Source organism: Leptinotarsa decemlineata, unplaced genomic scaffold (assembly GCF_025532065.1).
Source record: "Leptinotarsa decemlineata unplaced genomic scaffold, Ldec_3_MD MMD2_P_RNA_scaffold_6, whole genome shotgun sequence".
Classification (NCBI taxonomy): Eukaryota; Metazoa; Arthropoda; class Insecta; order Coleoptera; family Chrysomelidae; genus Leptinotarsa; species Leptinotarsa decemlineata.
Window position 1 is genome coordinate 4,242,362 of NW_027412533.1, and position 23,126 is coordinate 4,265,487.

Genomic DNA, 23,126 nt, shown 5'->3' on the forward strand with positions numbered 1-23,126 from the left:
GCCTTAATTGACTGACAATTAGCGGTGTTTATGGCCTTCGAAGCTATTCAGTATGTCATTCGTTGAACGGTACAGGCGCGCCGAAGAGAATTTTCGAGGAAAAACTGTCCGTTTGTGCATTGAGCAGTTGTATTCGCGATCTTCCAGTTGTTAATATGCTCGTTAACGCAGGTTTTTCTCGAGGTTTCGTACTTGGACTGACTGTTATGTTTCTATTTGAAAAAATGTTTAATGTTCAGGATGAAACGACATACAGCACCTAGTTTTAAAAAAGGCGAGATCGCCGTTGGTTACTTTTATGTCTACAATGAAAGTCAAAGATAACCCAAGAGAAGGATTGCAGTCAAATTTATCCCACGTCTTCTCAACGACGTACAAAGAGATTTTCGAATTCAGGCATGTCTCAGTTGCAAAATCAACTTTGCCTTTACTTGTTTGCAAGGCAATTACTGGTGATACATCGTGGGGCTCATGTCTCTCCTTGTCTCAGAAAAGCTCGCTCAGTGGAGTCCAGGCAGGCAGATTTTGTTTTCCCGGGTCGAACCGTCAACCAGAAGTTCTACTTGGTGATTGTAACCAGTTTGAGAAAGAGTATTCGAAGGAAAAGGGCAAACGACTGGTTTTTCCATCATGATAACCCGCCAGCTCAAACCACACTCTTAATGGAAAAGTATTTGATCAAAGCGGCATGACACCGATTGTTGACATCCCTCCTTTACGAATATAGCCCCTTATCAATTCTATCAGTTACCCAGTTTTAAAAAGGAAAGCGTTTCGCCACTGTGGAGGAAGTGAAACAAAAATCGCTGGAGATCCTGAAAAACATCCCAATTCAAAAACTTATCGGAATAATGGAAAAAGCATTTGAAACAACGCGTTACAGTAAATGAAGAATTCTTTAGAGTTGATGATAAAGAAGTTATAACGAATTTTTTTTTGGGCCTCCCTCGTGATATCAGAATTTTTCATATCCTGGAGTTCAAAAATCAGTGCCAAATTATAATTATAAATATATAATGATAAATATAAAAACAATAATTGGTGAATTTGTTGATATATTTTGTGACCTTCTTGTCGAAGTCATATTCACTACAATCTCAACTCGGGTACAAGCACCCAATTCGTCGACGTTTTCAACCGTCTGATCTGACATTTCTTGAGACGCAAATCCTTTTGCAGCAAGTTTGCAAATCCTCTGGATAATTTGAGAAATGAGTCAAATATTTGCCCGATGAAGGCCGACATTTGTCAGTGAGCTGATCCCGAAAACGATCGGGACTGCCTGTCCCACGAATCCAAACAGATCCCGAAACAAGGATCACACGACTCCTGTTCATTATGGGATTACTCTACTTTGACATTTAATTATTTAAAGTGAGACTATGGACGAAAGCCGCAACCAATTTATGTGAAGAGCTAAGTTGGGGTTTGGAAGTAGTCAGAGACGGACTGGGAATGTAGGGATGAATTCTCAAAACACAGCAGGGCGTTTGACTGTATCGAAGTACTTCTAGAGAAAACTAACCCGAGCTCTGAGATGACTTTATACCAGACAGCAGTATTTTAGTATAATGGATACAAGTAACACAAATTCTTGTCGCATTACAGATACTCTATTCCGCAAGGATGGATTTTGGGACCGATATTGTTTTCAATTCATTCCATAGGATTCTCTCCTGAACTTATGTCATTATGTGAGTCGTATTTCTTTCTTCATGACACTGCCTCCAGAAATACAACACACAGTTTCAATCTTGGACCTCTTTCATTGCTCTTGTACATCAACGACCGTTTACTATACGCTGATAACTTGAGAATTCGGTATCTTCTCAATTCATGATCGTATTGCGTTACAGAATGACATCAATACAGTATAATCATTTTATGTTTGTAGTTTTTGTAATATTGCTAATTGCTCACTTGATTAACTCAAAGAATTCGTAATTGAAGTATAGGATACTCGATAGTATTATTTTCTTTATTGTTGTAACTTTATTTATGCATCGAGTTTGTTACTGTCAGTAGTTTCAGGTATTTGTGAATTATTTCCTATATTATGATCATCATTACTGTAACCAGTTTATCAATTTACTGTTTTGATTATTTACTTCATGTCCAGTAAATGGGTGGATCCTATTGGACAATTAGCAATTCATTATTATCATTATCATTATTATTATTTTCTTTATTTGAGTTGCATTATGATGTTTACATACATGCCATATTTTCAATTAATAATTTAGTTTGTTTAAATAAAACAATAATTCTGTGGATGCACGTTTTTATTGATACTCATCTCTAAAATATTATGAACTGGGAGTCAATTTGGAAACGTTCCGCCCTCTATATTTCAGGTCCTATAGAAAATCTAAAATACGTTCAACTTTTTTTTTAGGGAAATATTTGATCGGCTACTTTTCGAATAAATTAGATCAACTCCCTGATAGGGACGGACACCAACCCCTAATATCTTATGGGAAAGGGCGTTGAACGACGTTCAGTTAACATTTTGAAGATACCACATACCATTTTTCAGTATTTTTGAATAAATCAAGTGAAACAGTATCAAGTGTTTTGCGATAAAACAGAAAATTCACGATATGCACATTATTTTCTGAAACTGCTCCCAAAGTCCTATCTATAATTCCGAAAAGCTGCCTGAATTTCGCTACATGCAGCTGTTACTTTTTTCTCTAAATCGTCCAAATATCGAGCCTGTGTTTTATGAACAATCGATTTCAGATGCCTTCATGAGAAGAAATCCAGGGGTGATGTATCAGGTTATCGTGTTGGCCAAACTATTGCTCCTCTTGGACCAATTCATCTGCCAGGAAACCTATCATTGAGTCCTGCAACTGGAAGAAAGTACTGTGATGGAGCTCCATCCTGTTAAAAGTGAATAAGATCCTCTAGGAGCCCCTAGATGACCGCCCCCACTAGAGGGCTATTATCTTGAAAATAAAGAATTATCTATGTATCTATTGGGAAATATTGAGGGACCCATAACTTTCTCTTCAAGATAATCAAGTGGCTGGGTTCAATTAGATTACGAACTCTGCAATATGAGTCAGTCAGCATAGGTATATCCCAGTTGATCCTTAAAACGTCGAACGGAGCCGCTCCTGTAAAATCTATTCGTTTAGAAGTGAACTCATTTCGGTTAGAGCTCATACGTCACTCGAAGAAAATTAAATAAAGTCTGGGCAGTAGCAGCAGCATCATGGTGTATCTGATCGCCGGCCATCCAATTTTCAAGATCGATCACATCGGACTGTATCTCTGTCTTCCGAGTCGAATGAAATATTTAGCGGGTGTACACCAATCTGCGGAAGAGCACTTAGTTGGCATTAGATGCCATAAGTGTCCTGTGGGAAATGAGAACAGAAAACTCTCATATATTACGAGAAATGAGTTTGAGTTTCTTGAAAGTTGCTTCCAGACACTTTGTCGGATGAGACTGCCTCAATTTGCTAATTGTTTGCTGTGACAAATTTCAAAAAAGTCGGTGAATGGTATATCTCAGATGAATGAAATGTAACCTTTTCAAACAGATTGAAACACCTTTATCTACCGTTATCAGAGAGAAGACTAATCAGTTTCAGATGGTACTTCTGAAAGCCCTGTAGCATTTGGAGTAGATTTCCTATGTACTTTCTGAGAAGAAAACTTCTACAAATCCTTATCCGATTCGTTTCAAGATATAACAGGGCGTTATTTTCTTTCTTCAAATATTTTCTTAAATTTCACTATAGGCCTCGTATATTTGTCAAGTTATAAATTTCAAACGTGGCACATGATCTATCATTTGATGAAATTGGCTGATACTTAATGAAAATCCATAACGTATTTAAGAAAAACTTTATTGTGTGTAATATCAATTTTCTTCTGTTATCAATTTCCATGTCACGGTTCTACCTATACGGTGTTATCTTTTACGGGTTCTCACACTTTCAACCCTCAGACAACCCTTGTCAGAAAAGTACTTTCGAGAAATGCAAATATGGGTATATACCAAGCGGTTTAGAAGTTATTGTGAAAATATGTCAAAAACTGAATCTATTCATCCGACCCCTTGAATAATGAAAACTTATTCGTAAAGAGTCTGTTTCGTTGTGAAGATGTTCAAAACATGTAGTTTTCTCATAATCAAATAATAATTTAACCTGAAATTTTTGTTATACGGGGTGAATCAAAACTCGACATTCATTTCTTGAATCTATTTCATTTCAAATTTTCCATTCATTTTTTTTTCACAGTTGATTTTTTTCGTCAGGAGCGCCTTCCAAAAACATTGAGTTTCACGAATAGATATACAGGTCAGTCCAACGAAAATTTGACCCCCTCTGTAGGTCCGAAACTAACGTGTAATCGAAAATTTCAAAGGACACGTCAATTTGTATTTCTAGGGTGACTCATTCTGATATGGAAACCATACCCGAAACTTTATCCCCCTGCGATCAGCAACTACCCCCCTATTTTTTTCAATGGCATGGGGGGTCAAGTGATACATCATTTGAAAGGTAGTTTATCTCTCTATTACTTCGGTAACTTCTTGTCGAAATTGGTTTATTAGATATTGGGAAATTCAAAAGAATTGTTCGGCATTCCCGAACAATTCTCCGTCGCAGGTCTTCTAGATTTGTAGAATTTATTTAATTAGTAGTGAAAATTTCGAAATGGATGACACTGTTAGCTTTTTCCGCACTGGTGGTTTTTGTTGAATCTAGTTGTCGCAGAACAAAAAGTAGATAGTTGGCCACTGTCACTTCTTCACGAATTATTATTCAGTCATCTTTTTTCAATATGTGCGAACATATGTTATTCTACTGATGAAAAAATAGAAATTGTTGCAACCTATTATAGAAATAATGAATATGATAAAGCTATTGCAAGAATTTATAATACGAATCATCCAGACCACAACGTGAGTCATCAATATGTTAAACAGTTAATGGATAAGTTTCGACCTTCAGGTTCTGTTCACAACAGAAAACATGAAGTATCCCGTCCTGTCAGAAATGACGGAGTTGAAGTTGCAGTTTTAGAACATGTACAAATGGATAATCAACCATCTGTTGCATCAGCTACTTGTGTTTTCAAAATAAGGCTAGTTCAGGATTTGAACGAAGATGATCCTTATCGTCGACTTCGTCAGACGAAAGGTTTTTCATGTTGAATAGTAAAGTGAATAGACATAATTGTCGTTACTGGAGCGATGTGAATTATCATTTGTTGATGGAAACACATTCACAAACTCCATAAAAATTGAATGTCAGGGCCAGCATTCTTGGTAATCATATTGTTTTACCATTCTTCATTGAAGGTAATGTGAATGGAGACACAAGACTGTATAGATCCTATGATTACACAAATTTCAGAAAATGATGACAATTCAGTGGAAATTGAAATAATATTCCAGCAGGATGGTGCGTCCCCACATTTTGGACGAATGTTTTCCAATGCGTTGGACCGGCAGAAGAGGTCCAGTGGAGTGGCCAGCTAGTTCACCTGATCTCACACAGATGGACTTCTTTCTATGGGGACACCCGAAGTCGAAATTGTACTTCACTATGCCTACAAATTTAGAAGACCTGCGATAGAGAATTGTTCCGAAATGCCTATTGCTGACTCCGGACATCTTGAATAATGTACGGAACGCTTTCGAAAGTACACTGTATTATTGTATGGAACTAGGTAAAGGTCATTTTGAACACTTTTTCCGTTGATTATATTGCCATTGAAATATTTTTTGTTGATTTCCCCAAATGAGCGACAGCGAATTTTCTGTTTCGTCTTAAATAAAACGTTCAATATTTAAATAACGAATCAACAAATTCTGAAAAAAAATACAGAAGTAATAGAGAAACAAACGACCTTTCAAATGATGTATCACTCGACCCCCCATGCTATTGAGGAAAATAGGGAGGTACTTGCTGACCACACGAGGGTGAAGTCTCGGGTAAAATTTCCATATCAGAATCAGTTCCCCGAGAAATCAAAATTGATGTAATCTTTGAAATTTTCGATTACACGTCCGTTTCTGACTTACAAAGGGGTCAAATTTTCGTTGGAACTCCCTAAATACGCTGCCGTTTGATATACTATATGAAGCTAATTTCTAAGACAATTTTGTCACAGAGTGATTTCGAGTGACCATATTTTTTTTGTTATTTCATAAATAACTTGTTGTAATTCATAGGAAACATGGATCACAGTTTGTTCGGTCTCATCGATCCCGAATAAACCTATTTGGTGGAGTATAAACTCTCTAGTAGATCATTTCCATATACATATTTGAAAAAAATGTGATTTGTTTCGTGTTAATTTGTTAATTTGTTTCGAATTCATTTCAGTCTGAAGTTTTTTTAACGTTTTTCACTGGAGAACTTCAAGTTTGAAAATAATATTATTTTGAAACTATTGTTATTGTGAATTTCGAACCGCTACGTATTTAGGTACTTATTGAACATTGTTCAATCCTACAAAGATAGTTTCAAATAGTCTCTTTCTTTTCTTTGAGAGTCACTTTTTCATCTGAAGGAAATCTACATCAAATTAATACTGAAAATGAAATTTAAAAAATTTCTAATTTACCCAATCAAGGCCAGAAAAAATAATCAAAATTGTGTTTTCAAAAACATATTTAATATTTCTCCAACGAGAAAAACAAGTATTGGATGTATCAATTTTTCGTTCACGAAGATCAACGAGGTCTAACATTTTACCCTTCAGTTGCTGGCACCTCATTACTGGCGCTTCATATGATAGTTTACCCGCCGTACTTTATTGTTCAATTACTATCGTGTTATAATTCTTATCAATATTTACCCATACCCGCCTCTGTACGTGCATCCTTCCAGAGTTTGTCCTTGGCCGTGAATAAGTGATAATCCGAGCCTGAAAGGTTCTATCAGAAATCAAATCATGCCTGAAAAATATACTTTCAGAAATAATCCACGAGTTTCAGAACTCATACATAGACAACTATTCATTGTTCTTAGATCGCCTGGTTTATTTATTGAAAACACTTTTTCCAGTTACATCCAGTCACATCTCTCGGCGCACGTTTCGCTCGCCAAGTTACCATGATCAGGAGAAAACTGAAACTGAATCTCAGAGCTTTAGTTATGCTTTTCATATTCATCTGAATGAACCCATATCTGCGGGATCAGTTTCAAATAGTAGATATTGTGTTTTGTTATTTTATATCAATTCCTCCTTTTTTTTGGTATCTTGGGAGCTGTCTGACTTGTCCATTTAGTCCAAGTCTTCAGAAAACACTGCAGCCTCTTGGGCTTATTGCGTTTATTCTCCCATCTCCTCATGACACCCATTCCATCAGTCTCGTTCCCTGTACTAGTTTGTACAGGTTCCGTGTTGGGTGTTCGTCATATTCTTCTGGACGTAATTTCGTACGTTCATATTTTGCCTGCCTCCTGTGATTCAGTGCCTCACATTCGCATAAGATATTTAGAGCTGTTTCTATCCCTTCGTTGCATAATCTGCAACGAAGGTCTTGTACAACCCCATTTTATTCAGGTCTCCTCTAAGCTGACAATCACCGGTTAGTAGCCCTGTAATTATTCTGAGCCGATCCCTACTATTCCTCATTCATATGTTAATGAATTTTGTCAGTGTTCGAAGATCTCATTCCACAATTTTTGATTTACAAACTTTTCAAACTGTTTCAATGCAGCGGTCAGCGCAACTTCAAGCATTTTCTACTGATCCTACTTATTCTGTAGTCATTCTCCAAGGTATGTTGCGTGATAACATGCTTCTCTTGTCTGTGAAGGTGAATATGTAAATTATGTTGTTTGTAACGAATTATTGTGGATCGTCTAGATTGACCGACATACCTTTTGCGGCAATGCTCATAGTTCATTTCATTTCAACGCATTCTATATGATCAATCAGAATTTTCGAACTGTTACCAATTGGACAATTAAACTATCAGCCAGTCGAATATATGCTACCAAAATGAAAGTGCTACACGTCATGCGAGCAAATTGCCGCCAACGCAACAAAACAAAACCCCGGTTAAATCTTCCCGAAACTTAATTAATATCAAAATTAGCATGTTTATTAATATAGTGAAACAAAATACGAGCGTTATAAATAGTGAATCCGCGGCACGCTAATTTCATAACGTAATTAATAATTGTAGCATATGGTTTTCATTTATACTGAGTGCTAAAATATTTATTAAGCAGTCTGCGTTACATTCTCTTAATTACAACAGCCTGCTCCTCCTGTCTGGGTCTGTCACATATATAAGTCCACCGACATTACTAACAATTAATTAATTAGTTAATTAGTCTAATTGCAGTAATTTGATACACATCACCTGCGCGCGGGTTTCTGGAATTGTTGAAGGTGACGTGTGTAAGAACACAGAAGGATGGGAGTCAAATGCATACAGGGGGCTAAATTAAACACCCGTCATGTAGTTTAAAGACATATTGTCTTTTACTGGAAAAGCGTTACATGTACCTAGTTGGAACAACTAGCTCTTGATTTGTGAAGGCAAGAGTGGAGGTCGACTTTTGATCTCTTATAGTAATTAATAGTGCTGAAAAAAGTTACAAAATTGAAAGCGCTTCGGGATTCCGGCAGTCTCCAGCAGTAGCCACCTCAGACCAATTTTTTTTCAGTGCAGCCACTCACGTCAACGACGAGTTCCTCCTCGTATCTAATTTATTCCTGGTTTCATGTTATTAGCGGTTCTTATTATTTTTATGATCTTGTGCGTTTTACGATTTTTTATGATCCTGTGACCTCTATCTATGATTTTTGCCTAGCAGAAGTATACTAGAAAACAAACCTGATGACTCTTCGATTAGTTACAATCAACAAATTCGAAATATGATTCAATTTAATCTTCTATTAAATTCATATTTATAAATACCTTAAGAGTTTGAAGTTATTCGGGTGGATGATTTTCACAAATTTTATTTAAATTATCACTACGCGTTGTCTATATGAAGCCAAGCACAAAAAAGATCCTTTGAAAACTTCATCCCTGACACAGAATCGGTATAAGTTCAAAGTTCAATGAAATCTACGTGTTACATTAGTCCCTTCAGACCTATATGTATACACAAAGCCCACCGATTCTGAATATGACATTAGGTACTAAAAGTATATATCTCTCTGTACCTCACTCTACGTTAAACTACATCCTGAAAATGAATTCTTTAACAAAACTACACTCTGAAAATGAATTCTATAGATGAAAAAAGTTGCATACCTAACCGTAACATGAAAAAAAAATAATAAAAACAAATAATGAATATAACTGGAGTTTTTTCCAACACCAAACCGTTATTTCAACACTTCAACACGTGTTTTTATCACCAAGATCCTCAAGAGTTAGTTAGTTTGACCTTCCTCTGGAAAATGACCACTTGATGACCGAAACACGTATCAATGTGTTAAAATAACGGTTTGGTGTTGGTATTATCGACCGTGGCGAAACTTCAATATATTCGTCAAAACATCAGGGTGTCAGATATTTGCCGATATATTAGAAGGCAGTTGTTGAAGGTTTGGCCAAAGCAATCCAATAATGAAAAATTGGGAATAAAAGGTCGTATATCGCGCAGAAAATATGCTGAAAACGTTCCTGAAACACAAGCAGATGCTTTAAATGATTTTTGTACACAATGGTATATGCAGCCATTCAATTTTAAACTATCCAATTTGTCATATCGGATTTAATAACGTCAGGTCTCGCAGTGCCAGTGGCGCATTTCCCGTTTTCCATTTTGACTCTTTTCCGCCGGTCACGACTTCAATATAATATTGAAGAAATGAAATTGATTTGAACGTCTATTGCGAACTGATGTTAGATAAAAGTTTATGATTACTTTTGTGGCCTGTTTTCGTAATTTCATCGAATTCACTCGGCTGTCCCTCCGTTTCTGACTCGCGAATCAATACGAAGGAATTGGTTTTCTCTGAAATAAGTCCGGGTGTAGAGAGGTAGATTACCGACTGTAATCTACGCGATAACTTTTTGTGCTCGTATTTATTCAATTGAATTCCCCATTCTGCAGCTGGAATTTATTAGCTGGTGGGAAGGATTGTGAAAAATGTATTTAAATTTCCAGATGAAATCACAAAATAATAGTTTTTACGTTTACTCTTCAGCAAATTTTCACCAGTAAACTTGAAACATGGAATAACCCTTATATGTGAAAAAAATATTTTGCTCGAATAATAACAAGCAAGATGGAATCAGAGTCCAAAAACGATACAGTCGTGATTCAACAACAGAGAGTCTAGTCCTCATCACTGTTACTAGAGAGTCTTGTTTATAATTGATATTCATAGTTTGAGTCCTCAATCTTATGCCATATATAGTGTGACGGGAAATATTTATGCTCAATTGATATAAAACGCGTAATCCACCAACTAAGGTAGTTTTATCAAAATATGATCTAACATAATTCCTTAAACCAAATACTACTATTAACAAAGTGAATAGGGTACAAACACTTGCTTTTTGGAAATAACGGCAGTACCAATGGCAGCATTGAAGAAATTCTTGAAAATACCTCATTTTTATTTCATAGTAACGGGGAAACTACAGTGGATCAAATCAGACCCGAAAGTTGGTCAAGTTAGGAGAAATGGCGCAAAACTGAATATAGTGAACAAACTCCATGGATGAAATCAAAAGCTATGCACTCGGGGATAAAACTGGAATATACTGTGAGGTGAGATCTCAACGAAATTATCGAATCAATATCCACGGAGGCAGCCAAGTTACAGGGAAAGTAATGATGAACCAAAGAGTAATATTGGAACTGGTTGGTATTGCTGTGGAGAACTGGAAAAATTGGAGACCATTATAGAATGAATCCACGCTGAAAGTCGTAACATCAAGAAAACGTAGGTAACGAGAAAACTAATAAATGTGCTAAGCATTGATCAGCTTCAGATATTTTCCTTAATCAGCTGTGGTGGTACAAAAATTCATTGTACCGGACTTTATCAAAAAAGTAATTAATGAAAAACAAAAAAGTGCTTGAAAAATATACTTAGGGGTATACACTTTCATGAAGTAATCGTCTGAAGAAATATCTAAAGAATTGCTTCTACAGAGCGGGTATCTTGGCAAGGACTGGTACTTTTAACAGACACTTGAACAAAATGAGTTTGTGTAACAAAGATCCCAGTTGCAGGCAATGCAATAAAGGAACAAAGACAGCACGTCCTGTTTCATGCGTACGTGAGGGCACTGGCTCACATGGGGCAAGCAAGTCATGGACAAACCAAATCATGTTGAGAGCAATATGAAATATATCCAACGGAAGAAGTGTCCAAACCAGAACAGGGAATCAGATTGCTAGAATTGGTGTCATTAGGAGATGGAAAGAAAACACAATAGTACATCAGGTGAAGTATTTTCAGAGACTTGTGAGAAATGAATAAGTTAGTCAAATCTAACTCAGCACATTCAAATCTAACTCTCATTCTGCTTTGATGATCGTATATCAACGACTTTCCAATTACTAATTACTCTCTTCATGATTTTGGTGAAGGTGGTTCATGAAAGAGTCAATAATGAAAAATGTATCAATAATCATATCTTACATTTTTTCTTCTTCTAGACTCATCTTCTAAGACATCTAGAACTTTGTGTCGAATACCTTCTCTTTTAGAATGTCTAACCCTCATAGAATTGAAAATTACTTTTGGCTATGATTGAATCCTATCTTTAGGGAATATTGGTCTATATTAGCCCAAGAGATGTCGTAGATTTGGGGACTTTAGGATTTTTGATAGTATGCATTAAAAGAGAAATCTTGGTCATTATCTTTCCAAAGTCTATTTACTGAAAAAATATATTTCCTGAAAAAAAAATCACGATCTTGGACTCGTATCTGTCTTTATTTTAAGAGAAGCTGCAATTACAATTTTTTTTTGAGAACTGTCGAGGTAATTTGTGAAAATGCTCATAACCGTTCCATACTCTTCAAATTTGACACCAATTTCAACATTTCTCATAAGTAAGACATATAGAAATGATATCCCATTATTGTTATCAAAAAATATATAAGCTTCATATTTGGAAATGAAAAATACTCTTTTTTACTCTTCAAAATTTCAAAATATTCAAACCTATCATTAAGTATGTATCTCTCTTGCTCGTAGTACAAATCAAATCAGCTCTAAAGGCCTTACCACAATCCCTTTCTGTAGAAAATTGACTGTCGAATAAAAAAATCATGAATCATGAATTTCATAATAATATTTTAATAGTCTCCCAGATATTACTTGGTATTGTGGAAAATGTTTCATTCTTTCACTTTGGAAAAAGTTACTCATTTCTACCATAACTCATTCCTCCAGAACGTTCTCAGCAATAGAAAGCTAATAGACCTAAACCAGTAGATAAATATGCAATGGAAACAATTTGCTGTGAACTACTTACGGAACTTATGGCCATAACATAGATTGGTAATTTTATTCATATAGAAATAAATCCTATAATTACAGCTATACTTCCAAGAGCTCACACCATTGTCCAAAATACAAAATTACGGGACTACACTATGTTGTATATTGGCTTACAACATTTTGCTTGAGTAAGAAAGAAATCGAAAATTATCATCATTACCATGGACATTGTTTCAAATCTAGCAACAATTTCGAAACAAGTAACATATGTTACTTGTCAACCAAACTCAGAAAAACTGAAACCTCCATTTCAAGTTTGCAAACATTACCTTCTGAGAAATACATGGAACATTTATGGTATATCTACAGTAGTAGTTTTTCGTAAAAGTGTAGCAGAAATTGATAAGAAAGAAATTCATTCATCTCGTTCTCTTGATTGCCTGCCAGTTTACACAGTAATAAAACATTTCACATTAAATAATACAGACCTAGACACCGGATTTCAGCAAGGTTCCATTCTAGGGCCAATACTTTTTCTCATCTACGATATTTTCTGTAACTTCTGTTAGCTTTCTACTATTTGCGTATCATAATAATAATAATAATAATTGACCTTCATTTTACTTGGTGGAGTTCAGAACACATAGTTATTCTTTCACTCAACCAAGTAAACATAATCAAATATCTACATACAAATAAAATTATTTCAAAATGATTTTCAGGTAAGTTAAAAAATAAACTGAAACGGGAGATATTCTGAGGATTTTTTTTTATTACTTGATTTCAAAATCATTGTTCATTCAGGCAAATTTTATTGAATCTAAATTTGAAAGATAATAAAGAAAACTGTTTCATATTGATAAAAAAAGGATCGCTCAAACTATTCAGATTTATACTGTGGGATGAAATATTCCTTTCGATTTCCGAGACTTCTATCATATGTATCGCGTCTGTATGTCAACTTTTTTAAACGATATTGAGGTTATGAATGAACTAAGTCAAATGCAATTCTCTTCTGTTAAACATTTTCAGCCACCCAATCTGATGTATGAAAGGAGATACGTGATCTTTGGATTTTAAATAAAAAATCGATGCATTCTGAACTTTTTGATGACGTGATAATACAAATAATACAATGAAATAATATTGAAAGTCCTGTTGACCCTGCATGATACACATTCATGATACATGAACTGAAAACAATTCTTTGTCGATTTTATACCAAGATAATCTTGTCGATCTACGTTTGAAAAACACAAGATATGTATTTTCACAAATTTAGACATGGTCCATATGACAAGAAATAAAATATTCATTTTATCATACTGTGATTGGGAAAAATACGAAAGACTCCAAGAGCGGATGAAAATGTCAAGGAGCAATTCGGTCTGAAATTATAAGTAATTCTCAAGAAATTGCTGCATAATCGTTTTTCATTTATCAAAGAATACCTGAAATTTGAAGTTACTACTATTCTATAACCTTAATTTTTTGTGTCATAGTGTTAAATTAGCTCATAACTAATGATAATGACTTCTGATGAAATCTACTCCCTTCAAGTTTTGTGATAATTTCTGAAATATTGATTAGAATTTGTATGGTGTGAATGGCAACTGAAATATTCGTGAAATGCTTATGGTATTTTACTAAGGATTTATATCGTATCCGTCTGAAATAGCTTTTACATCGTATGTGACCGAATACCAAAATGGGTATAGTAAGGTGTCTTTGAGAGATATGCCAGCGCAAACTTTTTTGTAGACCCACAGAAGAAAATGGCTCAAAAGAATTGTAATATTCTAACCGATTCGCAAAAAACATCAATAAGTTATACGCATAAACCTTTCTCTTGCCTTCCGCCATTGGTGAAAACTGTATGAAAATGTATTCGGTAGTTTTTCAGTCTATCGCATTGTGACAGATATTATATTATGATAGAAGGAACTAAATCTGTCTCCCCACACATTCAAATTCATTCTTAATTTGAAAGTATATACCGTTTCTTCCTTCCGAATTTGAGTAATCTATAAACATCCCCTCCACTTTACAAAATTTCGATAGACATATCACCACCGTCTGAGGATTGCCGGAATTCAATAGCAGTGGTAATAATAAGTGAAATGGGAGAAACGGAATGCGTGACAAATATAATGACTCGCTAAAATCCGATCTCCGATATAAACGACTGGGTCGATTGTGGCTTCCAATAACCCTCGAGTACATTATATTGCTTTCAACGCGACCACAAAATAGACAAGGCCAAACTCCTGGCATTTTTAATATGCCTATATTTTTCATATAATGTTCAATAAGTTTGCTTCCTTATTCCCTAGTTATTTGTTAATGGTGCTTCGAAAGGCAAAAGCAGGGGGAAAGCACTTCATCTCTGTCAACGGAAGAAAAGGTTTTATACAGGACGAAACGTTTTAGTGCAAGTTGAGTGTCATTTTGAGCCCTTGACTCTCAGGATTTTTGTTGACTCATTTGAGTTTCCGATAGAACATTTCAGTTATCATCAGCAGCATATGCCGGATATTAGTTCAACAATGTCTACACGAAAGTGTCTGTGTGAAAGTAATGATCCACATTGGATTTGAATCGCTGAAGATTAAATCTATTTGAAAAAACGTTCTCCAAATGAAAAAGTTCTCAAACAGTAAAGTTGGAGGTGTACTGAGTTGAATCTCAAAAAGTTGGGCAGCTACAGTCCATCGCGTATTAATGATATGTACCGCTCTTGGTGGAATCAAATGTGCCAAGTCACTTGAACATTTCCCCTGAAATTATCTATAGAAGAGGGACAAATCTCCAACCTTTCTTGGATGTTCCAGACTATCAAGGTTGCAAGTGATGTTCGCGTCTCCAATCAGGCGGATGGCTCTTTTCTGGATAGTATCCAGCAACTTCAGGATATATTTGGGGGCGGAGCTCCATACATGAGAGAGAGAGAGAGAGAGAAATACGTTTATTGTCCTAAGAAAGAGTTCTTGTTGACAAACGATTATAAACTATGTCACAGTAGTATAAAAGTATTTCCTAAAAGCCCATTTATGTAAAATAGGGTGTCAAACACATTTTTACGAAACAAAATAAATGCTATACAATTTGAAATTCAAAAAATTTCCTTAAAAAAAATAAGCTATATTTTAGTGGCATACAGTAGTAAACTATAATTTATAAACTATACTATAATATAAATTATCATTGAGAAATTAATCTAAACTATAGTAGGCTTTATCAATCAGAATGTCGCTTAATTTTTCCCTGAAAATATTCAAAGAATAACTCTTCAGGTATATGGTAATTTTGATGTACATCTTTATTCCATTGTATATCAATGAGTCCTTCACCATTGTTGTTGTGAGCAGGGAAAGTCTGATCAAGTTAGCTTAACGTGTATTATAGTGTGGCTCGTTTATATCATCACGAGCAGATATATTTTTATGAATCAGACTTACTGTTTCAAGAATGAATAGAGATATTATTGTCAGATTTCGTTGTTCAATGAATAATGGTTTGCAGTGATCTTGGAACTTTGCCCCGCACACATACCGGACAACTCGCTTCTGTATGAGAACAATACTCCAAAGAAGGTCTGATCTGAGCTTTTAAAAGCAACAAAAGTGGCTGAGGTGTGTACAGTTTTCTGTTTCGGAACAGTGTTTCAAGCTTTTGAGAAGCGATCTTTGCAATTCCAGCTACATGATTGTGCCAAGACATATTGGTGTCTATTTTAACCTCTAACAAACTTATCGAAGCAGAAAGTAGAATTGTCCGACGTGATATCAGTATATCCGGTTCGGAGACATTTATCTTTTTGGACAAAACCGATGCCTGGGTTTTTGTAGCATTGAATAAAACCTGGTAGATTAGAATAGATCAATATGGGGCTTCTGTGCTGAACAGCCACTACACTGCGACCTTTGCAGATCTATTGTGTGTGCCCTCATGTATGCTAGAGTTCCTTGTCTATGCCCGTCCTTGTAACTAGATTCCATAGGCCAGACCTCAAATTCCCCATATATTGAGAGGGTTATGGTTTTTCTTCCCCTGATGTTGCAAACCTTGTCCTTGACAGACCTTCGCAATAGCATAGTTGATCGCCTATTCAGACTTAGTAGGTACTCTGTGAATTTTGGCGATGGCTCTTTAATGAACTCTTTGGCCTGTCTCATACCGGCGACTTATTCCACCATTATAAAACCTGGTAACTTTCACCCAAATTGGAAATTACTTCTAGATACTCACTAAGATATGCAACCTTCCAGCTATAAAATGTTATACACAGCATGAAAAATTAGATTCAGATTATTATTAAAAAATATTTTGGCAAGTATGTTCAACTGTCACCTTCGTCTTTATCTGTCGTTTTCATTAGTCACTATCTCACCCCGTTTTATGATATTTAAAATTGTGGATATAATTCTCAACGTGAAGTATTTTGTTGAAGTATTTCACTAATTGCAATTATTAACTAATTATCTATATAGTGGAGTGTAATATGACCATCTAGGTGAGTCCACTGTTTATAAGGTAACAATTATTATGTTACAGTTTTCTGTCAATTTCTTTGTGCAAGTAAACAAAATTCAGGTACTCAATTAAGCTATTATTACCTACATTAATGTTATATAAGAGCTAATGTTATCAATCATTTCCAGTTTAATATATGAGTTTGAAAATGTCCTTATAGGACATTTTCTATGAAAATGGTAAAAAACATAGAAAGTTTCAATTCTCTTTTCTTCATTATGATTTTCTACCACGTAGTAACGGCTACATCCATCAATTAATTCTAGTTATTTCCCTTTCTCTTTGAAAATTTTCCTCATTTTTTGTTCAATGAAATTGAAAAACATTTTTTCTAGAAAACTAATATTTTAATATGCTCTCAATATCAAGTATATACCACTAAATGTTTTGTAGTAGATAAAATACTATTAGTTAGAGTGTTTTAAATAGCTGACACTCATTTTATCAACAATTCACGAACGTAATTCCACGAGAACTTATAAATATTTCAAATGGAGCTGTTAAAAGCATTCCGCTTATTATGTTCACTATATGCAATCCAGACAGGAACGGCTCAGAAATTTTACCGATTCTTTTCGTAGAAGTTTTTCTACTCATTTATAAAGGCAAAACACTTCGTAAATATTTCAACCTTATTTCTTACACTTCCTTGTTATTTAGATTTTTGTGACTTCTGCTATCTTCTTCCAACTTTTTCCTCGAACATAATTTCTTCCCTTTTATCCAATTGTTCGACAGACACATAAATAAATATAGGGCGATCAACAAATACCGTACTAACATCCTATTGTTCAATGAATACAGATTAACTTACGAAGTGTCCTCTAGTTCTTGGTGCGTTGTCCAGGATGATTAAATGTATTGAAAAAATGCATGATTTTTTTCCATTGGTCTCCACCGAAATAAATCGATATTGAATCTGAAAATTCGATAATTACTTTCCAGATTTGATTTCAATTTGGAGGGTATATCATTCCTTCTTGAGTTGGTTGACCTCAGACATTATTGGCTGCAGCTGCTAGTCAGTAAAAAGAGTAGGTCAATATCTTTTCCAAATATGACGACTGAGGCGTACGTGAGAAAAAATGGTTCAGTTATAAGCTATAACTGAAGTAAAGCATCCTCAGTGAAAACATTTTTTAAAAACTATCAGTCCTATCAACAAAGTTTGGGAATATACCTTTGAAGAAGTGTTTTCTCTACAATATTGAATGAAACTCTTCTATTACTGAAATAAATAAAAAAAGATATGTTGAAGGGAGTGCTGACTTCTTTATTTGGTGTTGTAGGTTTTTATGGGTTTTCCTGCAACTGAAAAAGCAAATGCGCCAATGGAATCAATGGAATCGCCCCAGAGCGACAATTAATTTTTATTTTTTGGGAAAGAAAAGTTTTTGGCTTTCTACTACTCCATCTTGATGGATCTACACATCCATGTATAAAGTTACTTCCTTCCTTTCTTTGGAAGACTCCCTCATCCTTCTTTTTTTGTATCAAGTTGGAGTAGTAGAAAGCCAAAAACTTCCTTTCCCAAAAATTAATCACTCGTGAAAATTATAACCCCTTCAATTCGAATAATTTTTATTGTTGTTTTATAATTTCATGATTTGTATTTTGGAAGTGATATTATCATTGTTACCTGTCAATGAAATTAATTTTTATTATTATTGAAACTGGTTTCAATAATAATAAAATATCCATTCCAGTGTATCAGGAAACGCTCAAAGACAAAAAAGTGGAGTTCTAGCACTCCGGTCCTTTCAAAAATTCAATTGTGGACGTTCGTTAACAACAGTTGACATTCATTTGAGACTTTTTACTTTAATTAGTGAGCTGCATGTACCGCGTTGCACTCTCTTGCGCTAATTGAAATTATTTTGCCATTCTTGACAGGTTGAATTTACTTTCTGAAATTGACTTGCAAATATACGACTTTAATTTAGAGTCTGTGCTATTTTAATATTTCATTTCATTCGGTAGATTACTTTTCAAATTGAAATAAAACTCAAGAAAACGTGATCTGTTAGCTACATACGAATCGGGGTATATTAAAATTTTCTAAACTGCTGCCTCTTTTTTCTAGTCTAATCTTTTGAAATCAAGTATGAAATCATTCGTTTAGAGTTATTTTTCATCAAAGTTCAGCCTTACTGATTTATGAAATTAAGGTATTTTCAGTTGTCATTGTAGACGTTATTACTGCAATTATTACAGATTTTTTTACAACATCCCGCATAGAATCCAGCATGTGAGGATATCGGGAAAATTGTACCCTATGCTACTTCCTGATTATGTTGCTTCTTAGTAAAAAATGTGTAGGGTATCTGATACCGCATTCTTATCATTTTCAGCATTCTCGAACCTGCCCTAACACATAATCCACTTCGAATATGAAACAATTTAGATGAACGAAGATCGATATCATAATACGAATGTCATCATCTTTCAATTCCACCCATGTTTTGATCGATTAATTTGAATATAAAGATGAGAAAATAAACGCTTGTGTGAAGAGTGAAAATGCCCATAATGAAAATATGTGCCCAGATTATATTCAAGGTTTCTAAAACTGTAATCGAAATAAAGTATATTGATATAGAATTTTTCATCGAGTTAAGAATGGGGTTGAAAAAAGAGAAGAATGTGGACATGTACGGAGTCGAGGAGACCAGCCGCAGTGGTTCCAGAAATAGTGAATTCTTTGTTACTTCCTGAATCATCTGAACTCACCAGAGTATCTCGATTAGGTAGGTTGTAGTTGTATGCTCAAAATAGAATACCATTTATTATGGCTATGGCGCCACCTATGTTCACATTGAATATAATTTTGTATGACGGTTCAACTTTGAATAAAGTTGTTTAGTTCTTCTCAAGTTCATGAAAAATAAGCACGTTGTTTCATTAACATATCCCGATGAATTATAAATTGATAATAGGTTATGGGCCCAGGTCGTTCCTGGTACAATCATTAGTTTTCTAGTAACTGTTTATAATAAGTTGCAGTGAGAAAACAATCAATAATTGTTATGAGTGCAGTTTATTTTTTCACGAAAGTAATGGCGTCGAACTCAAACTATTTAGTGAGCGTACCCAAACTCAAAGGTCGTGAAAACTATGGTGAGTGGTGCTTTGCGGCCGAAAACTTTCTTGTGTTAGAAGGACTGCTAGGAAGCGTCAAGCCAGAGCCAGGCCAACCGGTGATTGCAGCTGCAGATGACGCTAAAACTAGAGCCAAATTGATATTAACAGTAGATCCATCAATCTACGTCCATATCAAGGAAGTTAATTCTACAAAGAAACTATGGGATAAATTAAGATCATTGTATGATGATTCTGGTTTCACAAGAAAAATCAGTTTATTAAGAAATCTCATATCAATCCGACTAGAAAATTGTGATTATATGAACAGTTATGTGACTCAATTAGTGGAGACTGTGGTCAAAAATTGGATAGAACCGGCTTCAATATCAATGACGAGTGGATCGATTCATTATTGTTGGCAGGATTAACAGATAAGTTTTCGCCAATGATAATGGCTATTGAGCATTCTGGGATGCGCATAACAACAGACGCCATTGAAAGTAAATTATTGGACATGGAAGGGGAAGTGAATGAAAATGACAGCACAGCATTTGCTGCTTTCAAACATAAAAGGAAATGGTGCCAACATAAGAAAACAAATTTATCTATGAACAAAAATAGTAACAAAGATGGTGGCGCGCAGTTGTCAAATGTAAACAAAGTTATAAAATGTTTCAAATGTAAAAAAGTAGGTCATTACAGGAATCAGTGCCCAAATATAACTAATTCCAAAGAAATGGATCACAAACAGACGAATGCATTCAGTGCAGTGTTTCTGACTGGCGTTCACAGTAAATCGGACTGGTATATTGACTCCGGTGCAAGTTTACATTTAACAACAAACGAACATTGGATCAAAAATGCATCATATCAACCATCCAAGAAGGAGATTGTTGTAGCAAATGATGCAAAAATGCCTGTTAAGTGTTCTGGTGATGTTCAAATCACTGCATGTACAGATGAATGCAACCTTGATGTGACCGTGGAAGAGGTTATGTGTGTTCCTAGTCTGACTACTAACCTACTGTCTGTGAGTCAGTTAATAAATAAAGGAAATAAAGTCATATTTACAAACAATGGTTGCGACATTTATAACAAACAAGGTGTTTTAGTAGCTACCTCCATGTTATTCAGTGGGGTGTACAAGTTAAATACTCCAGTGTATCTCTCAGTTGCAACTGTGGTATCCAATGAGATGTGGCAACGAAGACTTGGTCTCGTCAATAATACTTACCTGAATAGAATGCAGAATGCTGTTGAAGGTATTTCCATTGAACAGAAGGACAACAAAAAAACTGCCTGTGTTACTTGTTATGAAGGAAAACAATGTCGGCTGCCTTTTTCAAGCAGTGATAAAAAGAATACTCAATTACTAAAAATTGTACACACAGATGTCTGCGGTCCAATGTAAACTGTTTCTCTGGGAGGATCAAGGTACTTTATCATTTTTATTGACGATTATAGTCGTATGACTCACATATACTTTATGAAAAATAAAAGTGAGGCTTTTCAATGTTTTAAACGTTATTAGCCAGACTAGAAAACCTACTTGAAAAAAAAATCAAGGTGCTTCGAAGCTAAGCGAAGCTCAAATTATAAAACTCAATTTGAGTTATGGACTAATACTTAAGCTGATATTAGTCATCTTGAAGTATTTGGAAGCAGAGTAATGAAATATGTGCCTAAAGAAAAAAGACAAAAATGGGACAAAAAATCAGAAGAGTGTATCTTAGTGGGATATGCTGAAGATGTGAAGGGATATAGAGTTTACAATCCTAATACTAAACTAATCACAGTAAGTCGAGATGTCAGCATCATGGAAAATGATTCAAACAGTGACAGTTGACAGCCAGAACAGTGACAGCCAGACAGTGACAGTTGATAGCTAGAATCCTGAAATTCAGCCAGATGATGAAGGGAAATGTACATACCAAGTGAAGATGTTCTGTAAAAAGCCTGCCCGCTAGAAAAAGACGCAAACCTGATTGGTATGGTTTTTCAAATTTTTGTACCGAGAGTTCCAGTGCAGAAGTTGATGAACCTTCTTTAGAGGAAGCTTTAGAAGGTCAAGAGAAGGAGCATTGGATTAAATCAATACATAAGGAATTGCAGTCTTTCTATCATAATGATGCATGGATCCTGACAGATGTTCCAGAAGGAAAAACTATAGTAAAGTGTAAGTGGGTATTGAAGAAAAAGTGTGACAGTAAAAATAACATAATTTCTTGTGCCAGATTGGTTGCAAAAGGTTATAATCAAAAAGGAGGTATTGATTACACTGAAACATTCTCACCTGTAGTTAGACATACCACTTTGCGGTCATTGTTTGCCTTAGCTGTACAAATAGATCTAGAAACTGCTCATTCAGATGTTAAGATGGCCTTTCTTAAGGGAGAATTGGATGGGACGATATATGCAGTTGCCAAAATGTTTTGAGTATACTGATGATGGAAAACCTAAAGTTAAATAAAGCAATATATGGTCTGAAGCAATCCTCTAAAGCATGGCATAAGAAAGTTGATAATACAATGTTGAGTAATGGTTATAAAAATCCAAATCAGAGTCATGTTTATACATAAAAATTGTTAATGGTGTTAAAACTATTATTACTCTGTACGTTGATGAGTGGTGTGATGAATATCATCAAATATAAACTCGAAAATAAGTACATCTATGATTATTATGAGATTTCTGGTTACATAATCAAAAAAATTACTGATTTTTTTACTGCTTCTCTCAATCACATAATCGGTTCCTCCCTACAAGTAGCAACATTTCCATCAAGACTGGAAAAGTCACTTCTATGACCTATTTGAAAAATCACATCCTAAAGATATCGGAAATTATCGCCCCTTCACGGTGCCACCCGTATTTTAAAAAATTTTAGAATACAGCATGGTTATTCAATTTTAATTTTTTTTTTTTCAAATGGCTCAAGCTCTTTGACTACCACTGCCATACTTTCTTTGCATGAGAACGTTACTGCTGGCAGTGAAACTGGACATAATCCTTTATGCATTTTTTGTGATCTCAGTCGAGCTTTCGACTGCCTATCGCATGAAAAGTGGATGAAATTCATTTTAACGGGATGCGATGTGAACCAT

General features: G+C 35.0%; 1 protein-coding gene across 5 annotated transcripts in view; it reads left to right on the forward strand.

Annotated features, from left to right (window-relative positions):
* LOC111503178 (LIM domain only protein 3) overlaps positions 1-23,126 on the forward strand; it is a 458,150-nt gene that overhangs the window by 121,418 nt on the left and 313,606 nt on the right. The window contains exon 1 of one of the 5 annotated variants that reach the window (XM_074169845.1): positions 21,649-22,198. The exons of the other annotated variants lie outside the window; for them this stretch is intronic. The gene's annotated coding sequence lies outside the window, so the exon portion shown is untranslated. Of the gene's footprint in view, positions 1-21,648; positions 22,199-23,126 lie in introns of those variants that run through there. 5 annotated transcript variants of the gene reach the window in all.